This window comes from Panthera pardus, unplaced genomic scaffold, assembly GCF_024362965.1.
Source record: "Panthera pardus isolate Hobbes unplaced genomic scaffold, ASM2436296v1 HiC_scaffold_21, whole genome shotgun sequence".
Classification (NCBI taxonomy): Eukaryota; Metazoa; Chordata; class Mammalia; order Carnivora; family Felidae; genus Panthera; species Panthera pardus.
In genome coordinates this window covers 36,554,732-36,573,105 of record NW_026526777.1, presented here as the reverse complement: position 1 = coordinate 36,573,105, position 18,374 = coordinate 36,554,732, and the positions used below count along the sequence as shown (strand labels likewise).

The 18,374-nt window shown below is 44.6% G+C and overlaps 1 protein-coding gene and 1 long non-coding RNA gene across 7 annotated transcripts in view; one reads left to right on the top strand and one right to left on the bottom strand.

The window, feature by feature from the left end:
* The window catches only part of HHAT (hedgehog acyltransferase), a 324,958-nt gene that overhangs the window by 118,004 nt on the left and 188,580 nt on the right, over positions 1-18,374 (bottom strand). The gene's annotated exons all lie outside the window — the stretch shown is intronic.
* On the top strand, positions 15,951-17,941 carry LOC109254995 (uncharacterized). The gene is made up of 2 exons (XR_002075047.2): positions 15,951-16,613; positions 17,812-17,941. It is a non-coding gene; the product is annotated as an uncharacterized LOC109254995 (long non-coding RNA).

The following is an 18,374-nucleotide window of genomic DNA, read 5'->3' as shown; positions in this document are numbered from 1 at the left end:
CGAACTCTGTGTGGCTGGAATGATCAAACAGCTGGGCTTGAAGGCAGAGAAACACTGAGGTGGCGGGAGGGAGGAAGAATAAACGCTTCAGGAGCCAGCACAAAGGCCTGTGGCTGGGAATCAGCACAGTGCCTGGAAGGGTGGCATGGGGGCGATGGGTGCAGAGAGAAAATTTCCTCATCACAGGCCCTGATGAGCCTTTGGTCCATGTGCCTCAAGACAGATGATGATTCACAATGTTATTTTTAAAGGCAGAATGCAGGTGGGCAGTGGGATCCAATTTAACAATAATCATTTATTGCAGTTATGGATACCTTAATCTTTCCAAACCATTTCCTTTGACACTTTTATCCTGTAATCATGCCATCAGTTAAACAAGATATGTGCTATTATGCTCATTTTAAAGAGAGGAAAAATGAGGCCTACCTTCCCTACAACTCCTCCAAGCTAGCAGAAGACGAAAACTCAGGTTCCTGACCACCAGGCCCTTCAAGGGGATGAATATCATCCATTAAATGGCCTTGGAGAACTGGCTGGAACTAGGTATTCCCACCCTGCCTTACGCTCTTCTCTGTGCAATTTCATAAGTCAGGAAGCCCTGCCTGCTCATGCTGGACTCCTCAGAGGACCATGGACTCTGAATAACCTCTCTGCAGGCCCACACTTAGCCAGTCGACCCTTTGCATATCATCAACAAAATGCACTCCCTGAAAGGCCTCACTGCCAACGGCTCAATGCCAATGCTTCATTCTAAGAACCTGAGCTTATGTTGAAAATAAAGACAGATAACGTCTGACCCTTCCTCCTTCACCCCACTTCCGATAATAAAATAACAATGACAACAAAAACAACAATAATACCTAACTCGGTACTTTAAATGTATTATGCCATGTGATCCTCGCAATAACCCTCTGAGGCAGGTACTGTTATTATTCCTGTTTTACAGATGAGCAAACTGAGGCCCAAGGAGATTAGAAGATTTGCCTGACTGAGCTACCAAGGGGCACGGCCAAGAGTGAAACCCAGGAGTTGGGCTCCAGGGTCCATGTTCTTAATCATCACCACACGGTACTGCCATCCCCCAGGCACTGAACCTGGGGGTTAAGCACAGAACACCTTCCCATTAGTGCACGTGTGAGGTTAAAACACCCTGTTGGCTGATGGCCACAGCGTACCAAGGAGAAGTGGAGCCCGGGGTATGGCATGGGCATCCAACAGCAGCTGGGCCCCCTCGCCAACCTTCAGCACGCACCTGCTGCACTATCTCTGCCAAGTGCCTTGGTTCCTACTCAAGGTCCTTCACTTGGACCCTGATTCATCCATTTGTTCTTCATTTATTCATTTATTCAGCTTACAAATAGTTATTAAAGATTTACTATTTTCTAGGCCTTGTAGACTCGATGGACACAGCCTTTCAAAGCAGCTACTGTCTCTATTAACCCGCATCACTGTAAATGAGCCCCTTGAAGAACCGTGCCGCCCCATCTGCCGCAGTGCCCACCATGACACAGGCCACCGTACGGCCTGAGTTCACAGCGGCCAGCTTGGCCTTGGTAACTGCGTCAGACCCCATTCCTCGGTGTTTGTGGAAACTTTCCCCAGGTTTCCTGTGCCTTGGTACGCACAAGTGAGCAATGAGGGCAGAGTGGAAATATTCGTTAAGACAGTGGGGGCTCCCAAGGAGGACCCATCGCTTCTGGGGACAGTGAGTACAACAGGTATACAATGAGAATAAAAACAAAGCTGCCCTATCAGAGTCTTCCTCCAGGACCCTCTGGACTCCGCTTCTTGTAAACACCCCCTCGTCGCATGGCTGTTTATGCCCACCCCATATACTGTGGACAGTTTCATACTTTCACTTTTTAAAGGCACTGGCACTTCCAGGCTGATCTGCTGTGCCCTCTACACACATTTGGGAACTACCACCTATGTGGTATGACATGCCAGCTCCAACAGCCTGGGCTCAGGACAGGCAGAGGGAAATGGCCCTTGAGTGGGAGTTACTGGGAGACTTGGTCAAATTTACAAATTAAAGCTATTTGGGAGGAAACCTGGAAGCCTGAATTACCAGCAGCTTTAGAAGAAGTGAGATTTCCACGACTCACTCACTCACTCATACTCCTCACCGTGCCCAACTCAATGTCAGGTGCACAATGAGTGTCTAGTAGGTTTAGAGAACATAAGTAGTAACTAGATTACCAGAGTATTGCCAAATAGAGGCCCTTCGGGCCCTGCCTTAATGAGCAGATAAAACCAATGTGCCATCGTCACAACTAGCCAGAGTGTCGCCTAGGGGCCAGGGATACGTTTCCTTAATGGGATCACACATGCCCTGCAATTTTCTGTTAATACTATTAACAAGTCTGGCAATTTCCTTTCTCACAGAGAGCAAAGGCAAATTTCTGCTCAGGCTCTACTCAAATTATGAACCAAAAAAGTTCTTTTTCTTATAACCTATTCAATTTACCTCTCCATATTACATTCCAAACCCCCTGCCATCTACTGACCACTGAAGCCACCTGGGACCATTTGAAAGGATCCCAAGAAGCCTTGGGGACTGTCTCCATTCCAAGCATCATTACCTATCACTTCACTCCAACTGTGAAAAAAAAAAAAAAAACCCCAAGCCACCCCGTCTCCATTCTCCCCTCACTCTTACTATCAAGATTCATTATCAGGTCTTATCTCTTCCACTTTCATGGTATCTCTCAAATCACTCTATCCTGCTCACCCCCACTCTCATGGTGAAGGTCCAAGCCCTCTTGATTCACTGCTCAAATCCTTACAACTCCTTGTCTATCTCTATGCCTCCCTCCTTGCCACCACCAGCTGCCATGTGCTCCCCACACTGACGTTGAGTTATTGATTTAAAAACACAGATCTGATCCTGTTAATCCTGTGTTTAAAGCCACGCAGAGGTTCCTCGTTGTATGAGCAGGATTAAGTCCCAGCACCCTGGACTGTCTGTCCCTCAAGGCCCTCCTCTTACCACGGTCCCCTGCATGGGCCTGACGCCTCTACCCCAGCCACACTGGACCTCATTCTTTCCACATTCACACTTATCTTCCCACTCTGCACCTCTGCTCCGGCTGTTTCCTCTCCAAAAATGCCCTCCTCCATCTGCCATGCCTGCCATGGCAAAATTACAAATCTTCAAAGTCCAGCCCCTGCGTCACATTCTCTGGAATGTTTCCTGGCTTCCCCAGACCGAGTTGATGCTTCCTCTTCTGTATTTCCCTATAGTTTTATCCATAGCCTTCACACAGCCCTCAACAACACCACATTCTGTAAGCTCTGGGCCACTCTGTGTCGGGGGCCCTGTCCTTTCCATCGTTATGTCCCCATGGCACAGTGTGTTGCCCGGCACAGCAGCCACTGAGAGAATGTTGGCCGAATAGATCGGTTAAATTTCAGAGTAATCCAGGCTGCTGAGGACCAGCATACTGTCATCTGAAATGAAGCATCTAGACTGAACTGTCAGTAAGAGGAGATAAAGAAGAGGAACTTCAGTGAGAAAAGAGCATGCACTAAGGATGCCACAAATGCCCTTCCTCATGCCCTTCCGTGGGTCCTATTAAGTGCCAGGTATTGAGCTAATAAGTGTTGGTGATAAAAATAATGAGCAAACCCAGGCATGATCCCTGCCTTAATGGAGTTTACAACCCACCAGGGAAGAAAAACAATGAAATCATTTCACGAATAAATTAAAAAAAAAAAAAAAAAACTGTAATGAGGCCCCAAAGAGGTAGAACATACTGTTTAGAGACAAATAATAGGAGGGTCTGACTCAGAGATCAGCAGAGACTCTCCTAAAGAAGTGATGACTAAGTTGAGTTCTGCAAGGAAAGTTTATTAAGCAAGTGAGAGAGGGACAGTATTCTAAGAATATGGAGTAGCTTATGCAAATGCCCCATGGCAGGAAGGGAAACTGTGCTCGCAAGGAACTAAAGAAAATTCATGAGGCTGAAGTGCACAGAGTGAGAGGTGCACAATCCTGGATGAGGCTGGGGAGGTAAAGAAGATAAGACACCAGAGCCAAGGGAGTCTCACAGGTCTGTTCAAGAATTTTGTCTTCATTCTCAAAGCAGTGGAAGCCACCAGAGTCTTTTAAGCAATTAACTATGTTTCAAAAAAACTCATTCTCAATACAATATGGAGAATGGATGGGGGGTAGGGCCAGAGAATAAATGGGTATTGACCAGATGGGAAACTGTTTCAGTTGTCCAGATAAAAGCTCAGTGTGGCAACTGAGATTGAGAGACAGTAAGCAAATTTGCGAGATAGAAGACATGTAGAATCAACAGACATGGCAGTGGATGGATCTGGGGGGGTGAGGACAAGAGAGGTATCAGAGATGCCACCTGTGGTCTGGTACAGATAGCAGGAGAAGTGAGGGCACCGTTTGCTGAGATAACAACTCTTAAAGAGGTCAGTTCTTGGGGGGAAATCATGAGTTGTGGTTAACAAATATGTTTTGGATGAACCGGGAAGGGGACATACCTATAAAAGAACTGAAGCCACGTGAAAGCTGGATTAGGAATAACTGGCCTAGTATTCTTTGAAAAATACCCCGGAACCTTATTAGACCCTTCTGACTTTCCCTAGATAAAGCTACCTGACAAGGTCACCTGACAGGAAGGCACATAGTCAAATTCACTAAGACTGTGTATATTACCACCTACATGCATCCCAGTGGAGACGCCTAGAGCTTCAAAAGATCCTGTCCCAGGTCCAGTGGTGGGAGAGTGGGAGCGGGCAGTGCATACCATTTCTTTCTCTGTCCTTTTATCGGGGTCTGGTGTGTAAAGGTCAAGGACCACGGAATAGACATATCTTGGATCTTAAATGTCTGGCCCACAGTCCATCTGCACCCCAAAGGCACAGAGGAAGAAACGTCAACAGTGCATCTTGGGACTAGCAACTGGTTTAGGATAAACGGAAGGTGAAGAATACAAGAGCAGAAAAATAAGGTCAGGAAGAAAATCAAGGTTGGGAAGGTGAGCTTGGTGGAGTTTAATATGAAGGCCTCTGACTGGAATGCCTCTGAACCTTGTCCTATGGGTAGAGAAGAGTTTTCAAGGTTTCTCAGGAGATAAGGAGACTCTGATATCCATGTTCTGAGTAAGTAATAAGGTAGTGCAAAGGACGGACTAAAAGAGGGAAAGAACACAGGCAACAGTACAGAACACAGAGAGAAGGCTATTGGAAAGGTCCTATGAAGAAATGATGAGAGCCTAGCAATGCATTAAAAGGAAGGGAAAACTACAGAAAGTAAAAATTCTTAAAATCTGAGTTTAGAAGTGTCAAGAGAGATTATTATCTGAACAACCCCTTCAGTTCTTCAGGTAAACCACACAGAACCATCCCACGCCTGAAGTGTCACTTCCTCTCCCCCGCCTCCTAGTTAGCCTACATTTATTAAACTTGCTAAATTTTTCCTTCAAAACACATCTGCTTTATAAAAAGGCTACTCTGTCATTTCCTGACCAAGGACTCACTAAACATGCCTTCCCTTTCACAGAAGGTTCCAGACGCTTTGGAATGAGAAAATTAAAACCTTTTCTAAACTCTGGTCATTACAGTGATGTAATTTTACCCCCAATGCTTACCTCAGAGCCACAATGTCATATTAACCCACCTCGCTGGCCCCAGCTCTGAGAGCAGCCCCTAAGCCATTTGCAAATGTAGAACAGAACCAAATGAAAAACACACATAATACGTATACTTAACATGATTTAGAATAATATTGATTCTTTTAAACAAAAACACTGAAGTGGCAAAAACCGTTTCAGAATTTTCTTAATTTCCTAAACCTAACACTGACACGGCAAAAACAGGAAAAGAAACTAATGTGTCTGCTGGACCGGAGAAGAATCAAGATGTACTTTTCAAACACGAGGACACCAGTGGGGTACCCATGACTCTGTGATCCAGGGGTAACAGTTCAGTGATGGCAGGAAGTCCAGGCAAGTTGGAGGCTAACTTCCAACCCCCACCTGTTTATTCTCTGCCTGGGGGGTGCGGGGAGGCTAGAAGATGGATAAGCAGAATGATCAAGGTCTGTGAGGATGCCGAGATATCATTTCTGTCAAAAGTGACAACTTGCTCTCTTACCAATCTTTAAACAGTTTAAATTTCACCCTCCTTTACCATCCAAAAAAAGCAGGGCTGGAGGCAGAGAACACAGCCTCCAAAAACAAAAGAATGTCAAGGGAGAGGAGAAAGAGAAAGCGGGGGAGGAAGGAGGTGAATCCACCAACTGGTCAGTTATCCCATTTAGACACGGGGACTCAATAGAGAACCACTGAAATAAACCCTGACAGACTCCCTGGCCAACGCAGAAGACACTCACCACGAGAGTCACATGGCTGGCCTGAAACTGAGTGGACCTCGGACTGAGTCATTCAGATCGGGATGTAAACAATTCCACCTAACCTCTCTAAAGTTCCCCCTGGAAGTGGATATTCTCTTCTAGGAGAGTCAACCCTTATACATATTTCCAGAGGGCACCTTCATGGATTTTGCCCAAATATCAATTTTAGGGGATTACCCTAAGCCATCTTCAGAGAACACACGTACTCCTGCAGCTCTTTGCCCATAACCCCATATGCACTGCTATCCAGGGGCCCTTTTACTTCCCCTGTGTGGCCTCAGTATTATCACAGTGACCAAGAACGCCGGTCCTGGAGTCGAACTGCCTGAGTGAATATTTGGCTGTTCAACCTTGGACAGTTGTTTAAACTCTCTGAGCCTTCTAACTTTAGACAGAGTAATAATAGTACTTCCCAGCTTCAAAAGGTTCTCCTAAGATTTAACTGACATACTGCAAAGAAAACACTTAGTAAATGCCTGAAATATAGTAACTACTCAATAAAGGTTGCCTCTTATTGTCATCATCTGTGTTCTCTTCCGTCGAGAGAAGTCAAGAGCTCTTTAAAAAGTGAGGAAAAAGTAGGGGCGCCTGGGTGGCTCAGTCGGTTGACAGTCCGACTTGGGCTCAGGTCATGATCTCATGGCTGTCAGCCTGTCAGCGCAGAGCCGGCTTCAGACCCTCTGTCCCCCTGCCTGTGCCCCTCCCCCACTTGCGTTCTCCCAAAAATAAATAAATATCTTTTTTAAAGCAAGGAAAAAATAGTCGTAGACTAGAGTATCAAATATTGGAATGGGTATAGTTTAACTCATTTTATCAAGAAAACTGAGGTCCAAAGGGTAAAAAAACTTGGCCAGTTTGATACAGACAGATAGGAGCAATCTCCTGGCTCCTATGTTATTGCTTTTGCTAATAAACAGGTAAAACATGTTATGTTCAAGTACAAAAACAGAAGGAAATTAAGATACTCACTTGTGGTCAGGGTCAACTGAATTATTCACAATTAGTATATGAATGTCTGTAAGTTGTGTCACTAAGGAAAATACTGGAACATGTGTTATGATCTCAGGTAGGAATGAAAAAAAATCAGTATTCTCCATGAAAATGTACAACTCAGATGAAGAAGTGATCCCATGTTTCCAAATCACCGTTCAATTCATATTATGTATTGCGTAATTATGACTGCTTTCTGGGACTTTCACCGCATGCCCTCTATTTAGGTGTTACTGTACTTTACAACTTTGCTCATTCATTTTTCATTCCCATCTCAAATCCCTGCTAAAGCCAAAACAAAAAACAACAACAAAGAAAGAAGGCCAATTCCTGTCAGCTTGTTTGCTTAGTAGAGTCCAAGAACATAAGAGTGACAAGATGCCAGGACCGGGTAGCCAAAGCTACTAGTTTCACAAAGAAATCGAAGCACACGGGACACCTGGGTACCTCAGCTGACTAAGGTCTGACTTCGACTCAGGTCGTCTTACACTTCATGAGTTCGAGCTCCACATCGGACTCTCTGCTGTCAGCATGAACCTACTTCGGATCATCCGTCCCCCTCTCCCTCTGCCCTTCCCCTGCTCATTCTCATTCTCTCTCTCTCTCTCTCAATAAACTTTAAAAAAATTGAAGTGTAAAAGAGGGCAGAGGGGAAGACTTGTTCCATAACCTAAAACTGGTAGTTTTTCCAAATAATCTTTTTCAAATACATAGAATTCCTGAATTCCCTCCAGTGTCTACTCTTCTTCATCGTGATTAATCCCAGTGCTGTGACACAAGCTTGCCAGGTCTCGTCCCAATCCCTGGCTTGAATTGTTCAGAAGAGGCAACACAACAGGGTAGAGAGCGGACTCTTGGGGGTGGAGTAGATCCAGATTCAAAGCCCCAGATGTGCCACTTACTGCCCGAGAGACCCTGTCAAGTCTTTAACCCCAAAGAGCTCGAGCTTCCTTATTTAGAAAATGGCAGTAACCCACAGTCTCTCTATTGGGAGTCACGAAAACAATCTGGAGAGACAACATAAAGAGCCTGAGCCTGACACGTGAGGCCTGATGCGTTCTTAGGCCATTACTATGGTTTTACTTGAAAATGTATCTCAGTGTCATCTCTAATTTTTTTCCAATATAAAGTTTTATCTTGTCACCTAAAAATCAACACTCACTGAAGCAAACATACACACACACATGCTGTGTGTATGCAGTGTGTGATGGAGGAAGGAAGGGAGAAACAGACAAAGAGAGGGAGAATCAATCACCTATTGTGTCATCATCAAAAGAAATCATGTTACTATGTCGGTATGTTTTCTCCCAGTTTTCTTCCTCGGCAACAGTGTGGATGTTTGCGTGTCTGCTACCTTCTTGTAGCTATATGTAGATGCAATTTATAATCCTGATGATAAATGCTACCTGGGAGAGAGGCTGTTCCGGAACATCTTTTATGTCAGATTACAGAATTATTGCCTAAATTAGGAATAATGATCCCTAACAACATTCTTTACTTTTAAGTTTTGTCTAGATGCCATTTTGAAAAGCAGCACCAAACCTTCCACCATCTTCTATGTCATGAGAGTGGCAAAGTAAAAGCATAGTTCATTAGATGAAGAGTCTCCTCAAGATTTTAGTGATAAATTGAGTCTTAAGCCTGATGAGAGTCCCACAGAGCAATCCAATCTTTTCCTACTTCCTCATTATTAGATTTATCATTTTTATTCTACTTCAAGAAACTTTTTCAATGAAAGGTTGCAAGGTGTTATATACTTCATAAGTCCTTGATTATCTGAAAATGCCCTTGTATTAAGAACTTCTCTTCACTCAGATTACACGCTCATGTCCAAGAGGATTTATTGTAAGAAAATGGGACAAAGTTCAGAGTGTGAAAAGGGCTTCATGGGAACAAGAAAGGAACTGACACCGTTACTCTGCCTCCTTCTATGGCTCCCCTGCTTCTCTCTGACCCTGCTCGCTCCTTTCTCTCTCCCAGTCTGCTTCTGCCTCCTCCCAGTTTCTGCCTCTGTCAGGAGGTTAGCCTGCACATCACACGACTTGCCATGGCACTAACGATACCCTCATCTCCATGACTTTCCAGCTCCAGTCCTCAATGTTGACCACAAGTGTTGACTCTTTCAAAGCTCTTGAAGAACGATCTCATTGGCCCAGCTCATCTCTATGTGCCAGATGTGAAGTCACAGGTTACTTCCCAGAGATTTGCACTCCTAGTCCAATCAGGTTGGCTGGAGATGGCAAGGCACCTGACTCAGGTGCCCACCTGCTCCATGGGTCCTTCCAGATGAAGGTGATTCGGTGAGGAGAGGGCTTGACCATAGCCAGGACTCCCCCAAGGCATTTTTAGAGCAGTTCTTTTTAGACTTTACACAGTAAAACAACTCACCTGGATAGAAAATTCTGGAATGACCATCCTTCCCTCTTGGCACACAGTAGACAGTGTTTCACTGTGTCTGGCATGAAGTATTACCAAGCAGACGTCTGACATCTTTTTACTCCTTACCAGCCATTCTGTCTTCCTGCTTGCACCTTTGTATAGTTTCTTCCGTTGTTCAGTGTTTTTAAAATTATGGCAGAACATGCCTCCATATGGTTCCCTTTCTGGTATTTTATCTGTAATATGGCTAAGTCCTTTAAGTCCAGAGAAGTTTTCTTCTGTATTTTTTTTTTTCAATTGCTCCTGTTCTCATTACTCTGGCTTCATTTTCAGGAACCTCAACAATTGTATGTTTATTTTTCACATTTATTATTTTCCCTCACCATCTCATCTCTGATTTTTCTCCAGTGCAGAAGAACAGCTCAAGACTGCCTTGCACAGAGGAGTCATCATTCTGAAGTACCAATTCTGATCTCCAAAGTGAATTTTAATTATGTGATTGTATCCTTATTTTTCCTCAATAACCCTTTCTTATTTCACCTAGCTCCATTTCATTCCCTTCTTATTCTCTATTTATATCTTGGCACTCCTATTTCTTTCATGCCACATCTTCTTTATATCATACTGAGTAGAGTAAAAAAAAATGTGAATATTTCTCCTGTTTCTTGTAATAAATCACCTTACAGATCTGCTCTTCCTCTGAGACTTGAGATGATGTCCCTTTACTTTATAATGGAATTTTTTTCAATGGCTACATACTACTTTTTTTCCTACATAAATCCCTAAAGTAAAATGTATTCAGACTCAACATCTATCAACAACCTGGTATCTATCAACAAAGTTTATTGCTCTTAGTTTTCTTTTTCATATTACACTGGGAATTATATTTCAGTGATGGAAATAGTTCAGTTTTGTGATACACTATAACAGCAAATTATGGTAAACAATGAATCCATTCTGATTAAAATCTATATGGAGAAAAGCAAAGAATATAAAATAAATACAACCATTTAAAGGAAAAATGCCAGGTAATATAAAAGATGCTCTAACTGCTATTTCTAATTAGGCAAAGAAAACCACTAAAAAATTTTTAGAACAAGGGTGCCTGGGTGGCCCAGTCGGTTAAGCGTCCCAACTCTTGATTTCAGCTCAGGCCATGATCTCATGGCTCGTGAGTTCAGGCCCACGTCAGGCTCCGCACTGACAGTGCAGAGCTCGCTTGGGATTCTCTGTTTCCCTCTCTCTTTGCCCCTCCCTCACTGTTCTGTCTCTCTCAAAAATAAGACTTAAAAAAAAAAATTGAGAGCATCTAATTAAAGGGAAAAAAAGCCACCCAGAACCACAAAATCTCTCTCTAATAATGAAGGAGGACTTCTAAGGACTGTGGTTTCTCACAATTGTTCTTCCAACTGAAAAAGGTAAAAAGTAACAGCTTGTTGCCTTTCACTTTGTTCTCTGTCTTCTTGAGCAACGGCCAAACCTCATTCTCCAGCCAATACACATGAAAACAAAACGAGGTACCAGCACCCAGTTCAATTCCAAGTTTCTGACAGGTGTTCTATGATGTGGTTCATCTTTCCTAGTGGGGAGGGAGAGCACTGTCCCCTACTCATCTCCCTGCCTGTCTGATCAAGTAACTAACATGACACAAAGAAATGGCAGTTCCCAGTGCGTTGACAGGGTCCATTCTGTCAGCACTTCTACCTCTAGCAGCGCTTTGTGGAGGATGCAGTGCAAATATGCACCGCTGACAGTCGAGCCCATGTCCCCTACTTGCTGTCTACTTAACTCTGGTACCACGGGGTCTCCATGTTGGTGCAACAGGAGGGTGCCTACGAACAGAGGAAGAGCACGATAGTTGCACTGGGGCAAAATTCAACTACGCACTGGAGGAGGGCAGTTCGCTTTTCTGGTGGGCACGGACCATGTGTTTCTGAACTGGCAGGGCAGACGGGAGGGGTGGGGGGCGGCAGGGCAATTTCCTTTCTCAGACCAGTTCCGTGTGCCATGTCAAGGAAACTTTTCATCAACTGTGCCAACAGGCTGAATTCCAGTCTTACTTTCCAGTGTTTACCGTGTTCCTCTTTTTTCAGGGTTCTCTAGACATTACTGGGGGCAAACGAGTGAGGCTGTATCAGAGGCCACAGGCAGATGTCATTTAAAGCTTGAAGCCCTGTGGCCACCTCTTTCATATCCTCTTTTAGGTACAGTTCACCTGTGGCCAAAACCAGGGCTTCAAGTTCAAAACCAGTTCAAAACCAGACATGGTATTTTATTTTAGAGCTGTCCTGCTCACCCAAGAGCAAGTCTTTTTTTTTTTTTTAATGTTTATTTATTTATTGAGAGAGTGGGGGGAGGGGTGGAGAGAGAGGGAGGGAAAGAATCCCAAGCAAGGCCCCATACTGCCAGTGCAGGGCTCACCACGTGCCTTGATCTCATGACCGTGAGATCATGACCTGAACTGAAATCAAGAGTTGGTGGGGCGCCTGGGTGGCGCAGTCGGTTAAGCGTCCGACTTCAGCCAGGTCACGATCTCGCGGTCTGTGAGTTCGAGCCCCGCGTCGGGCTCTGGGCTGATGGCTCAGAGCCTGGAGCCTGTTTCCGATTCTGTGTCTCCCTCTCTCTCTGCCCCTCCCCCGTTCATGCTCTGTCTCTCTCTGTCCCAAAAATAAATAAAAAACGTTGAAAAAAAAAATTAAAAAAAAAAAAAAAAAAAAAAAAAAAAAGAGTTGGACACTTAACCAACTGAGCCACTCAGGTGCCCCAAGAATGATTCTTACCCCTTCCCTCGCCCATCTCAGTTTTCACTGCCTGGAGACATTTTTGGTTGTCACAACTGAGGCTACTACTGGCATTTGGTGAGCACAAACCAGACGCTGCTAAACATCTACGGCACACGAGGAAGGCTTCCATGACAAAGCAGCATTTGGTCGAAAATGCCCATAGTACCATGGCTGAGAAATCCTGCTTTACAGCAAAGGCCCATCTCAAACAGTAGCCCGTGGGGGAAGGATCTGATAGGTGTCTTTGCTCCTCCCATCACCTGTATCAGCACCATACCCGTTGCCTGAGTGCCGCAATTACATTGGCTTTCTGTTGATTAGAATACACGAATCTTTAAATGAGAAAGGACAGCTTTTGCCCTCTATGACACAGATGACAGTGCAGGCGAGATATGGCCACTAACAGGCAGGCACTGACAAGTTCCCAGTCCGCTGGCAGTAATGTGGTGCTGAGCCCAGCCTGATGGGGTGCTGCTTATATACTTCATAGCACTGGCTTCAGTGATGAGCTCACTAAAGCTCTCAAAGTTTTTGTTCTTGGTAAGAAATATATATTAATTTAGTAGGGGAAAAAGGAATTACATTTAGGCATCAGCTAATTATTTTTCAAACCATACTTTTTTCGTGAAACTTTCCAGGACTATCCCAGGTTGAAACAATCTCTCCTATATAGGCTCCTAAAACAAATTAATTTTCCTTCCCATTTTTAACTTCCACTTATCACATGCCATGTCATATTAAGGTAATTCCATACATAGTGTATCTTTACTATGTTAATCAACATTTATGCATCTTTGTATTACCAACACCCATGCTATGGTTTGACTATGTCAGGTGTTAAAAAAAGTATTTTTCTAATTGAAGTACACTTGACAATACAATACTATATTAGTTTCAGGTGTATAACCTAGCGATTCAACAATTCTTTTTTTTTTTAAATTTTTTTTTAACGTTTATTTATTTTTGAGACAGAGAGAGACAGAGCATGAACAGGGGAGGAGCAGAGAGAGAGGGAGACACAGAATCTGAAACAGGCTCCAGGCTCTGAGCTGTCAGCACAGAGCCCGACGCGGGGCTCGAACTCACGGACCATGAGATCATGACCTGAGCCAAAGTCGGACGCTTAACCGACCAAGCCACCCAAACACCCCCGATTCAACAATTCTATACATTATACGATGTTCAGCACAGTAAGTATTTTCCCTAATTAAAAAGAAAAAAACCACTTCTTACAGAACATGTTTCACCATTTTAGGCCGGCCAAATCAAGTAGTAATCCGCACTCTGATGGCCAGGGACAAGCAGTGGCATCAGGGACAAGCAGTGGCATCGGGGACAAGCAGTGGCTGGACCTGACATGCAGGTGCTCCAAGCCTGTCGGGGGCAGCTCTCTGTGAGTTAGGGAACAGGCTACTGGCTGAGGAATCGCTAGGATTACACCCCGGCACACCCAGGCTGCTCCTCCAGGCTCTGTAACTCAGACCTAAAAGGGTCCTGCTATTGACTGCAATGTTTTTAGCACATTTGCACGTGTTCTGTTACTTTGGTTTGGTCTGGAATGTTGTTTACTTTGTTTTTTGGCTCTTAGAAACTCACCCATCCGTATGCTATCCACAGGGATTCTCCCCCACTCTGAAAACATTTTTGACCAAAATCCTTGCTGTATTTTTTGTGCAGATACAGCATAAGGAGACCCCACCACCACCACACACACACACACACACACACACACCCCAAGTGCATCCCTCAAAGCAGTGTCTGTTACAAAAGGCCGGTCTGTGTTTGATGTCTGAAACGGAGACAGAGCTATCTGTATGCCAACCCAACTGGCTTTCCCTCTCCTACCGTTCTCCCTCCTCCAACCACAGGGATTCCAGCCAATGTCCAGAGAATCATCAACTACAAAAGACAGATTATTTCTTACATATCTATTATGTTTCTTCTACATCCTTGAAAACAGGACACATCTTTTTCTACCTAAGAAACCAGCAAGGGGCACCTGGGTGGCTCAGTCAGCTAAGCGTCTGACTTTGGCTCAGGTCATAATCTCTCGGTTGGGGAGTCCAAGCTCCACGTGGGGCTCTGTGCTGACAGCACAGAGCCTAGAGTCTGTTTCAGATTCTGTTTCTTCCTCTCTCTCTCTCTCTCTCTCTGCCCCTCCCTTGCTCATGCTCTGTCTTTCTCTCTCTCTCTCAAAAATAAATAGACATTTTTAAAAATTAAAAGAAAGAAAAGAAATTGGCAAGAAGGCATCACCCTGTTTCCTGGTCCCCTGCCCCCACAGAATTTCAGCAAAGTGGGTTGGAGCAACAGGCCAGTAACCAGCCTTACACTACTTTACAATGGCACTCAGTTCTCCCACACAGATCGTTTAACCCAATCCTCACAAAACCCTGTGATTTAGTCACTGTCTTCCCTTGGCAGCTGGGTAACGGAGACTGAGAGAGGCACATTCACATGGCCAGGGAGCAGAGGTGCTGGTATCTGAGGCCGAGTCCTAGAACTCAGAGCTCTATGCACAGCAGCAGCTCCCCCCAAGGGCTACGATTCCATCTCTCCATTGGTTCTGTCCCAGAGAGGCCTCTGTGCCCCTCCCTGGCACACCAACACAACTAGTCAATCTTACAAAAAGCAGGCAGCTGGTTAGGAAGACTAGTGAAGAAAATGTGGACACAAAGCCAAAGCTCTACCAAAGGGCAACTTCCAACAGTGCATCCTACTATTAGCACATCCATGGAAAGCAAAACCCAATCTAGATAGTCTTTGTCGATGGCCAGAAAGTTAGACACAAGTGGTACAATTCTGTGCATATGTTGGTACTGATGTGATCTGTAAATCTAAATCCTTTCTCCAGAAATTCTATCATTGTTTATGTGCACAGGAAGTGGGAGATTTATGGGGTGGAGGACTGCTTTATAAAAAGAGCATGCAAGTTAATAAATTAGTAAGTAAAGTACAACAATACCCTATGGGGAAAAACGTATACATCTCTACTCTGTGTAATGTGAATAGTCATCACTCCATGCCCTCAGGTAGCCAAGTTAAATATGACAGGAGTGCACAAATCTAACCGGGCACCAGTGCAGTGACACAGTATGAAGTCTGAAAAGAAAAACCAGTGGTCCCTGCATGAGCCATCAGAGAGCCAGGAAGGAGTCAGATGCCACTCTGGGCCCACAGATTCCCACCCGACGGGACCAAGAAGAGAAGCTAGGGGAGCATTTGGCATATCAAGGCCTATTTAGCCCAGTGCTGGGGTAGCCAGCAGGTGTGGGAAGATGTTCTTGCACTTTATAGCACAGCCTGATGCTTCCAGTTCTCTCACCAGCTCTGTGAGGTTGACTGGCAGCGATGATTTTCCCAACCCCATCTCCTACAGTGATGTTAGGAACCCACGAGCATTCTTCATTGTGACACCACAGCAAGCGTCCAGGTGCCAATACAGACTCAGTTACGCCAGGCCTGTTTTTAGCTATTAAAGTCAGGGCTGATTTCTCAGGTTAACAAATTTTAGTGAAACTAAATTACCTTAGTTACCTAATTACCTCTTAACATCCTCATTAGAGAGAAGTGGGGAATATCACTACCAGAGAAAATCCCTAAAATCTCATTTTATCCGTAGCTTCATTGGCAGGACTACACAACCCCTTCAAAGATCCCCAACTGATAGCAGTGATGCGTGACAGGATTGTGCCGCTCTCAAAAACATCCCTATGGGCACACTTGAAACACGGCGAGAGAGCTGCTGCCCACCTGCCTGCCCAGCAAGATGCATCAGCAACAAGACTGTGAGGCTCTCCGCAGGTGAAAGCTGTAGGTTATCTACCAATCCCAGACCTCAAAGGCAAGTGCAGACACATGTCAGCATCGCAAAGACTATCTGCAGAAGTAAGCCAGAGAGCCGCCTCCAGTGATGCAGCTGCTTTGACCATACTTGCTTCCCTGGGGTTGACCATTGCAACAGATGCTGTCTTCCGAAGCAAACAAAAGAGCTACTGACCGGAGAGCCAGGCTCCTCTGTGCCATTCACCTCCATCTCACTAACCACCTCTCCTGGTCATGCTCAAGTTCAGTGCCAACAAACGCTGGTAGGGTCAGGAAGGGAGAATCAGGGGTGTTACACCAATTCAAGATATTTATCTTAAAGTGCTACCCTAGATGTCATGAGATCTTCAAACACAAAGGAAAAAGAGAAGTGTCCAAGGCACTCATAAATCGAGTGAGGGAGAAAGACCCACCCACCTATATTCTCCTCCTCCCCCCCCCCAAAAAAAAAACCAGGATGGAAAGATGATAAATAGCCCAGATTTGGCTCACCAAATATAGTGTAAATCCAAGTCCCATTATTTAATTATAAAAATTGCCTTAAGACTGTGTCCCATTCTCCAGACTCTCTGGTAGGACCCTTCCTTCCTTTCTTCCAGATTATACAATTAGAGAACACTTTAGTTCTGGCATTTCTGACTGGCTTGATCTTTCTCATTATGTCACATGTGTTTGTTTTCTGTCTCCAACTAGATCACAGAAAAATTAAGCAGTTACTTGCTTTTCTGTCCCCTCATTGGCTTTAATATATTCTGTGTATAGTATGAGTTCTGTGCATGGTGCTGAATGAAACAGAAAATCTAGTATTTTAAATTCTGTGTGGGGCCTCGAGAAGACCAGAATTCTTGAATTGCTCAAGTGTGTACAGGAATCTGTCCACTTTCATCAAGTCACAGAATTCTGCTGATATATAGGATCAGAGAGAGAAGGGACTTTTTAAATCTTAAGGTGTTTTGCAGATGAGTGAGTGATGCCCAGAAACTTCTAGTGACTTTCTCAAGGCTGTGAAATAAATGAAAAATCTAGGCCTAGAATCATGGGTGTCTGAAGTACCAGACGAGAGTAAAGATGTCACAAAACCAAGAGAGAAAATGAGGAACCACCCTCCAGTAGAGCAGAAGGAGACGATATATATTTGCATCTCATCCCAGCTGAATAATTTGCTTGGGTAATCAGATGCACATTCTCCGCTAAACGCTTTCTAGTTCATTATTTTGCTTAAAAGTGATTAAAAGGTTCAAAAATAATTATCTATTTCCATTGACAAAATGGATTTCACTGCAATAGACTCAGTGTATTAATAAACACTTACACATGCCACTCTATGAAAAACATATTGTCTGCAAATAACCTTTCAATTAGAAACAGATGCTGTGGGCTTTCAGATTCTGAAGTGTTTTTATTTTAAATGGCCTGGTCGCAAACCAGGCTGGCAGCAAGCTGTTCTTCCTTTCTCTTCAGGACCTGTTTCAAAGACCTGACCTTCCCGTGGGATCTCACATGACTCCAAAGCACCCAGGATTCACAGCCTGCCAGGCCAGAATGTGCTTCTGAATCTGTCCTCTCAATAAAGATCGCCCCACCTCGGCCACTAAGCAGTTTCCACGCTGCCTTAGGACGAGGAAAGGAAAGAGTGTTGGTTGTGGTCCCTGTGGATAGTTCCCATCAACAAAGATGTTCTGAGCACCTGTTAGACCCCATGAGAGGTACTTCCCGTGAGTTCTTTCTCCTCGTCCTTGAAGCAGATGGTATTGTAGACAAACGGATGAGAAGTCGGCAACAACAGTCCTCACTTGGGGAGCTGAGTGTTGTACATGCATTTTACACGCATTAACAAATGTAAGATAGCATCATTATTGTCTCCACTTCACAAATGATAAAATCAAGGCTCAGACCTACTACACAACAGGGTAGGGATTCAAATCCCTCCACCCCAGCTTTGGGTATGTTTTTCCCCCCACCCTTGACCCCAAGCATTGCCTCCTAGGGGAACCTTCCCCATGGCGGGCTCTCCCCCAGCCTGA